The sequence below is a fragment of the Atractosteus spatula genome, chromosome 14 (assembly GCF_055471065.1).
Source record: "Atractosteus spatula isolate fAtrSpa1 chromosome 14, fAtrSpa1.hap1, whole genome shotgun sequence".
Classification (NCBI taxonomy): domain Eukaryota; kingdom Metazoa; phylum Chordata; class Actinopteri; order Semionotiformes; family Lepisosteidae; genus Atractosteus; species Atractosteus spatula.
The window spans coordinates 38,343,064-38,352,286 of NC_142719.1; the positions used below are offsets into that span (position 1 = coordinate 38,343,064).

At 35.5% G+C, this 9,223-nt stretch overlaps 1 protein-coding gene across 1 annotated transcript in view; it reads right to left on the reverse strand.

Annotated features, from left to right (window-relative positions):
• Positions 1–5,852, reverse strand: part of fat2 (FAT atypical cadherin 2) — a 59,452-nt gene extending 53,600 nt beyond the window's left edge. The window contains exon 1 of the mRNA XM_088932226.1: positions 5,703–5,852. The gene's annotated coding sequence lies outside the window, so the exon portion shown is untranslated. The remainder of the gene's footprint in view (positions 1–5,702) is intronic.
• Positions 5,853–9,223: the final 3,371 nt, after the last annotated feature.

Below are 9,223 nucleotides of genomic sequence, written 5' to 3' on the forward strand. Positions count from 1 at the left end.
ATATACTTTTATTATTATTTGTTTGATCATATATACATATACATATTTAATATTTATAAAGGTTTTGAAATACAGATTTATCTGCCAGTACAAATACCCCATCCCATCCTGCATATGAAAGACACATTTCTTCTTTTATATACAAAAGAACAATCTTGAAAAGGATTTCATCATAGAAACACCTTGAGAGGATGAGATTTCCTGGCATTTGCTATTCCAAAAACCTTTCCATGTGATCACCCTTGTATTAATGCTACTTTATGTAAGCTAGTGGTAGCTGCAATACAAAATGAACAACAGTTGCCTGGATGACTCATCTAAAAAAAGGAATATAATGTAAACGATCCTCAGAAAGAACTAGGAAAACATAAAATGTATGTACTTTCAATTTTCTTAGTACCTACACTTATTTTTGATAAATTATAAGAACGTAAATGAGTTATGTCAGGCTCTGAATGATGCCACTAACTGCCTAGGAAACTGCTGAAAAAATTTAACATTTACCATTTTAAATGCATATTTTTAAACATTTTTAACTTTTGCTTGAGGGCGTTTCAGTTAGCGGTACATTGCTGATCTCACCGCTGTTCAAACTGTTCAAAGAGATAATTTAGCAAACAGAACTGAAATGAATTCCTGCAATGAGGGACAAATGCCAAAAATCCCAGCAAAAATTAACCAGTGCATTCCTGGATGCATGCATGCACCAGAAAAAAAAACATATCTCAGATGTAATTTTTAAAGAGTATTAACTTAAAATTAGCTAGTTAATAAAATGCATAACTGCAGAAATGCAGAAAATAGCCCATCTTGTAAAAAGTCCCCACCTTGAATCATACAGCAAGGACATACAGTATGCAGAGCAGGTGCAAATTAAAGGAAAGTGAATCACAGTTTCTGGTTAAATGCCTACAAGATGGCATTGCATACGACTTACGCCCAGTCCCCAATAACTACCTGAGGACCGGGTGTTTCTGACTGCACTTTCAGCAAACAAACAGAGACAATAATGATTCAGTGTCCAACAGGACTCTATATCTGTTGCAGGTTCTTAATGATTTGTATACCAGTGTCCAGAATACTGGTAATTCGAATAGTGGTCATTCAAGAAAATAACGGAGAAAGAAAAAAAAATGTTTTTTCGAGATCACTGTATCTGTCTTTGAAACATGTTTTACTTTTCTTCTTGTTAACTATATGTTTTAGACATTATTAGTAGTAGTGGCCATTTTGACAGGGGAAGAATAAATACAATCTTCCTGACAACTTGAAAACTGAATTTCAATTTCTGTTTTATGAATGGATATATTTGACAGCTGATGTTAACATGTCTTAGTAAGTTGCACCCCAGACTGTTTTTTACCACTTACACATGACACTCCAAAGTGAATGCTTTCAGTAGTTGGATTAATCAGTGTAAAGCAAGACCTTTTCAACCACAGAGCATGTTCACTTAGCACTTGACAAAGGCTTTGGAAACCCCTGTTTTCAAAAGTCAACAGAACGTGACAGGTATACCTGCCTTTCCATTAGCAAATTCCCCTCTGCTGATAATGTATCAATGTGAGACTCTACTTTGGGTTTGTGACACAGTCATGAATTTGACTTCTTCAAACAAATTTACACACTCCTAGTTATTTTGAAAAGTAAGGTATAAATTACGCATATTATGTTTATGCTCCGTACAAGTATGAACTGAAAAAAATTGCTAGGAATGAACTGTCTCTGTCACTATATTAATAGTATGATTCTATGACTTAAAAGAAAGTTCACTGCAAGAAAATCTAAAAGCAAAATTAAGTTAGCAGAAGAGTAGAGGCCATTCAGCTACCTGGTTTTTAGTAGCTAATCAATCTAAGGATTTTGGCATGGCTGAGTACAGGTAGCTTGTTTCAGACTCATTTGTTCCTTAACTCTCACAACCCTGTTGTCAATTTGCACAGTATTTTCAGTTTTCCCATGATTGTACCAGGTACTTATTTTGGTTTGCCATAGTTTTTTTACAATACCAATCCATGGATTACCAAGCTTTACCATAATTTCAGGATTTTTCTTTACCTTTTGATCATAGCACATTAAAATAAAGTGTTTTAAGAGCAGTTAAGTGAGCTGCACTCCCATTCACTATAGGATTCTAGGGCTGACATCATCCATATACAAGCATTTTGTGCTTGTTGGCTTTTTTTTTTGGTGTGTCAAGCTTAACTCATATTTAAATGTATTAAACTCATCACTTTTAGCTTAAAGCATTGATTACGCAATTACGAAACACCTGCAGAAAAATCCATTTATTACCTTGCTTTCATTCCACAGTGGATCACCATTTTGCACTACTCCTCATTTACAGGCTGTGACATATAGATGAAAGAATGGCAAAGTGTCAGACTACATCATTTTACTGCAGCATTCAGTGAATTCAGATGTACACCAGTGACCAGTGTGGGGAGACTTCAAACATTTCATTGGAAAAAATAAGATTTTAACAGACCATAGAAAATTAAAAATGCCACCTTTTTATTTGAGTTTATTTTCCTTTAGCCAAATGATGAAAAGCACACTTAACATCACTTAATATTTTCATTTTTCCACTTTGGAAGGATCACATTGAAATACTGAGATACACTTACCTAAACCACCCGTTGAAAACTCCTAGTGCTTCAGTAAGATTTCTAAGCCTAAGGCTTTCAATGACACATTGCGGCTTCCTCTTCCCACAAAATCTGCAGTGGCTCAGACCTGCAGGCACATGTTCAGCCAAGGACCTGCGACGCCACCTCAGATCAAATTACAGAATCACCTCTCATCTTTTTTGAAGACATGTTCCTTAGGTGGGGGGAGGCCTGAAAAGACTCCATGTACTGTTTGTTTTAAGCAACAGCTGAAATTCACACACTCTGCAATCTGCACTAACAACAAGAGACTTCCATTCACAGTGGCTTTTTATTTACAGCAGGACTAGAACTGCAAATACGGAATATTTCCAGATGAATGGAAATATTTTGAGCACCTGCATGAACACACAACAAACAGGAATTCATTTTTTAGTATTGGGGTTTACTCTGTGTAGCCATTTTTTAAAAAATGCTAACACCAAGAATCACTAACACCTCAGAATGTTGTTTTCTTTTTTAACTGACTGCAAATGAAAACTATTATGTGTTAATAAATTATAGAAACCCACCCATATATTTGCATATGTCTTAAAAAACCACTTGTAGGGTTACAACATGTCTACAGCTATGAACTGGGTTCTAGCTTGTAAACATTAAATCACACCTTTTCATAGATCAGAAAGATTCATTTCCTGTTTTGTTTCAGTTTGCAAAGAGTGATTACAATGTACATACAATGAAAAATAAAACAAGCACAAAATTGTTGTAAAGAGTTTTTGAACTGGCCACTGACGGATAAGTATAAGCTAAAACCCTTCATCCTGATTTGTAAAGAGATTCAAAAAGGTAACAAATCAAAAATAACTATTAAAGAAAACAAAGTTATTTTAATAAATCTAGTTTATCATAAACTGCAGATAATCAAGCCATTTTCAGTCCCTTTTCTGATGACATCAAATGGAATCTAACTGTAAAAGATTTACATACTAAAGACCTGCTAAAGGATTATCGCAACCCACTCAGATCTGTGGTTCTGAACTTTCTGAACATTTTCAGTTCAATAAGAGTCTCAGTTCACTTTGTTAATACAAATGCCAATTTGTCTATTTTTAACTTTTCAATTGGCTTCATATGACAACTCTCCGTATCACCATAGTACCAGGTTCACAACCAGAATGAACGCCAGTATCCTATAAACCATGTGGACTAAGGTCTTAGTCACATGATTCATGCGTGGCAATAATGGTGCTTACCTGTTTAATAATGTGGAATAACAATCTACAGTACGTGCTTCTTTGGCCGATCTATGGCCGCTAAATATTACAGCAGCGCCTTGCAATTACAGACATCAAAGTGCTTTACATCATGCTTTCATGTTGGATGCTCAGACAAAAATAGGGACCAATAAACGTAATAAATAATGTAGTCATTAGCTACTATTGAGTCAGAAAGGCATGGTGGAAAAATGCTCTACTTAAATACGGTTCAAATTTTTTTACAGTATGAGTTACACGTGGTCTCAGCTGACAATATGCAGCCCGGCTGTTGCAAGAGACTGATCAACAATTAGAAAGCTTTTTCTTTCCACACACTATGGCAGAAGGTACAAATTAAGACAATAGCTGGAAAGAGTTGTAAACATGACTTGCATGGTCAAAGCCCTGAATTCTACTTGCAATGTTCAAATAACTATTTCATTGAGGACGCAAACTCATTGCCTGTGGATATGCAGACATTTAGGACACCCATGAACCCTCATATTTAATATATAATATATATTTAATATATAATATTAATCGTCATGAGATAATGCACCACCCATGCTATTGATTTTAAAAAAATAAGTCACTGAGGAAAATGATTACTTCTGTGCTGGGAATGTCATTTTTTTTTAACTCAAAACTTAGCAATAGATAACATGAAAGAAATTAATTCCTATATCTAATCAGAAATTCACACCACTTATTATATATTGCTCAAGATCTAAAGGTTATCTGTAAATGATTCCATGCAATTATACCCTAACCTAAGACAATGTGTCAATCACTACTCAGAGTAGTAAGAAAGTCTAAAACTTTTCTTTCATCTCTTAAAATACATAAGCTTCTGCTGTAAAGAAAATACACACGGTTAATGGAAGGATTTCTTCAAATAAAGGTGGACCTCTGAAAACCGCTGCTCTAAACAGAACATTCTAGGTAAACTAAAATCCTATTAAAATAAAAAAACAGGTAAAATCATTGTCCACTGTAAAATTTTATTTATATCACAAGAAATAAAATTATTTAAATTTCACATAACTTTATCACCTTAATCACTAAGTTATTCAAATGTCTGGGTGTTAAAGAGTTACTTACTCCTTTTTATTGATTTTCTGTCACATAGATAAGTTCTGCATTTCGCTTTCTTTTTTAATTTGATTTACTGAAATAAGTAAAAGGCTCACGAGAAAGGAAAAACAGCAGAGATCAACATTCTATTTGAAAAGTAAATCTGAAAACAAACTTTCAGGTTTAAATTAAATATAGATTTTTACTGGAGGGATTCAGATTAATCAGAAATCATTAGGATTCCTTCAAACACAAAGTCCACAGCTGGATGTTCTCAGACATCCAGAGTCAAAAAACTAACTGACTTCCTGAACTTTTGCCATGATTTTTGAAACTGTCCATTTATGTCTGAAACGTTTCTGGATCATTTGTTTTTTCCTGATTAACTCAACAGGGAGCTGTATGTATCAAAAGGTACACTCACAATGTGATTGTCAAAACATGGTTGTAAAGTGTTACAAAGTGAAGAAACATAGCTTCATCCTTGTTTAAAATGGAGTTGTTTTAAACCTCACATTAATTCTAGGATATCAGTAAAAGAGCAATTGCAAACTTCAGACCACGATAAAAAAAGATGGAATCTAACAGCAAGGAAGCACAGAATGCAAAGCATTTACACCAAGCTACAGAAAGCTGTCCTTGAAAACCCGCTACGGCTACAATAATGCAATACAGTCAAAAATTGTACTGAATATTTTGGAAAAGGGGTCACTAGGAACTGAAAAAAGAACATAACAAATTAAAAAACACAAGAACCTACCTTCCTAGCTGGGGTTCCTCACAGGCTTTGTTAAACTTTATCCTTGTTGCGGTCCTAATAGTGCTCTCCTATCAATGTGCACTGGCACCTTCCGTAGTTCCATACTTTGCTGGTAATCTATGCTGAATGGCAGAGTAGGGCTTGAGGAAGAGTTGTGAGTTTGTGCCGAGAGATCTCAGGAGACACCTCGTCCCCTCAGGAGATTCATCCCCTCCCTCCCTGATCTTCCTGACACACCACTCTCCTCCTTCCCTCAGTCGGCAGGAGCAGAGCTCTCATGCTGAAGGATTTGCATTTGGGTCGAGGCCAGGGAAATGTTCTGTCAGGAGGTGTTGCAACAGGAATTATAATTTACTTTTGTTCACGTCTCTAGTAAGAAGTAAGAAGAAAGCTAACCAAACCGGACTGCAATGAGTACAACACTTCTATGTTCCTTTAATTCCTATAATTAAGCATGAAACTTAAAGCTCATTATTAATAGGAAAGAAGATACCATTTTCATACCAGAAAATTCTCTGCATAAGAGAAATACTCTCATAATCTCATTTTTTTAAACCAAAAGTGTGAAAAGCAATACTATAAGATATATAAATATACTTTTCTCTTTTGTTATTTTTCCTTTTTAACATTTGATGATAAATCGAACCATTAAGGTAGATGCCTGATCACACACAATGTCACAACAATCTCTCCAAATTTGTCATCTATACATTACTTGAAACAACTTTATCAAACTACAAAACCAACTAATTTAGCAGGGCACATTAGTGATTACATAACAAAATAACATTAATATCTTTATCTTAAGCCCAAATAGTCCTTCAGCTACTTTGGAAAAAGCTCATTTCTAACCATCAGGATATACCAGGGATTTCATTTACATACTGTATTTGAGCCTCTGACAAAAGGTTTAACCAAACTAAAATAATGTAACTAATTAACAGAAACAGAAGGCCATCACCATTGTAATGGTTCAGATAATCTGGATCAATCCCCAATAAATCAATAAAAAATGTAAGATTGCATTTTGGAGCCCTGGAGTGTAAATCCATTCACAACTGTCTTTTCCTTAGCCAGAAAGGAAACTGTTTTTTCATGTTGCATACATGAAATGATCAAAACTTGTAATACAGGTGTTTCAAACTTATATTATAAGTCAAACTTGTAAAAAGTAGGTAGGGTAAGGTAAAGCTTTTAAATTAGTTCATAGTATTATACTGTACTTAGCCTGTCATTGAGCGAGTGAGCCTCGTACCCAACTGTCATTGAATTTAACGCAAAGAAAATGTTTTCAGGGGTTTGAAAGATTAAATAAATAGGATCCAATGACAAAAGTAACCTATAGTCTTTACACTACAAACTTGGACTTGAATTTCAGACGTGTGGGTGGCATACATCTGTGGCTGTGCTCATGAGTTCATGCACGCACATCCCCTCCACGGGTTGATTTCTGTTCTTTCCAGTTAAAACAGAAAAGCTTAACCTGCTGGGCAATTCCAGTCTGTCCTAGGAATGGCTGTGGAAGGTTGTTCACAACGGCCTGATTAAGCAATTCAAACTCTTTGCTGTACCTAACCTTCTGCTGCTGCTTGTTTCTAGGTTGCTGAATCCTTTAGGCAGTGAAGCCTGTGGAAGCCTGTGGAATGAGGCCATGGAAACACAAACCCTTGCCAAGCCAGGAAGTGGAGAAGAAGGACCACATCGTCCCAGTTAAGATGATGTAAGGCACATCCTCTGAAAAAGAATAACCAGCTTCAGGTTCCTTCCATGTTGTTACGTTAATGTGTCTATCACCTACAAGCAAGATTTCCATTATTAAGCAAATCTCCCAGCTATAAACAATTCTTTCACGTCACCCTAGCTGTGCAAGTACAAGACTTTTTGCTAGAGCTTTATCTGTCTCTAATTCACAGACGTATAAGCACTAAAATCACCTCCTATAGATCTACTATATCTATAGATCTACCTATAGCTTACCTATCAGGAAAAGTGTACTGGGAAGGGAGAAATCACTACACAAAGCGTGCAAACAAAATCTAATGAATCTGTCAAACATGTAGCCAAGAAAGATGTTTGATATACAAAACAGTTTTCAGGTAAATGTGTAGAATATCTAAAAAGAATTTGGTCTTGAAAATCCATGTTCTATTGCACGTATTTTGTTGGTACTATAAACATAAATGTGCTTATTGCAGAAATATCAAAAGTTATTTTTTGAAGAATGAAAAATAGGTAAAAGAATACAGTGTCTTTGATGAGTTTTTTCACATTGAAAAGGTTCAGTTAGGCCTGTTCCTGTTCCATTTTATGTGTACTTGGAAAGGCTATGGGACATTTCATATGAGAACAGAATCCAGAAGTGAGTTATGGACTTTTGGCCTTTTTTACTAGTTTGAAAGAAGGGAGACAAAACCTTACTAAAAAAAAGAAAATAAGGATGCAAAACCTCACAAAAGTGTAAAGACAGGTGTTAAAGTTTATTCAGCCATAGGCCTATCAACAGAACAAGCCCTTGATCAGCCTGATTGGAACATGACAATAGCTGGTGCCGGTTTCACAATCCTTGAAAGAGTGACTCAATGCCTTTCAGTGCTTTTCACTCAAAAGCAATGCCTTCTCCACCCTCTTAGAAAAAAGGGTTGTACTGCAGATAAGGGTGCAAGAGAATTTCTCTCTCAGTGTGACCCTGATCAATTGATTATCATCCCTCTTTAATTTTTATTCATCACAGATGCACCTCCTAGCAGAACTTCTGTTTGCCTTCAGAGGAGACTTGAACTGAATGATATGGTTTAAATGGATGGCTTAGTTTAAATGTGCTCTCAACTTTTATAACCATATACAGTAGATGGTAAGGATCATTATCGCACTTTATAACATTCAGTAAATATGACTGAACTTGCTGAAATTGTATGATTAAATTATACCATTAGGACACTTTATGTAGTCATTTTACCAATTTAAATATCTGAATTATTACACTTAAGTATTAACTCATTTCCGATTTGTACCCGAAACTTTATGCCCATTAGGCCTTTTTAAGCATACATTTTAAAATATGTATAAGCATGCAAAACAAAATGTTTTTTTCATTGGTACCTATAGACATGTCAGGGATTTTCTTTTTCGTCCTGCTAGGCACTTGGTTCTACAGCAGATGCCAAAACGCTGAAGTGCCAGCTGTCCCTCTTCAGGCAGAAATGACCCAGTTTGTGACCTCCTGTCCCTCCTCAATGGTAATGATTCAACAAGTCAATAGGAAGCAGGAATGTCCCTCATTTTTGTCCTCAGTTTAAATAAATAGGAAACACTCACTCCAACAAGAACCACTATTATGTCAGAGGCTGATTACTGCCATTTTAAAACTATTCCACAGATGACAAGCAATGTTTGTCTGCAATTTTTGTTTAAACCTAAACAAAATCCAGTAGCAGTTAACATATGACAGAGGTTTCCAGGAAGAAAATGTAATTTTCATGGTAAAGGAAAACTGTGGTAAGTCCCCACGTAGATCTTAATCT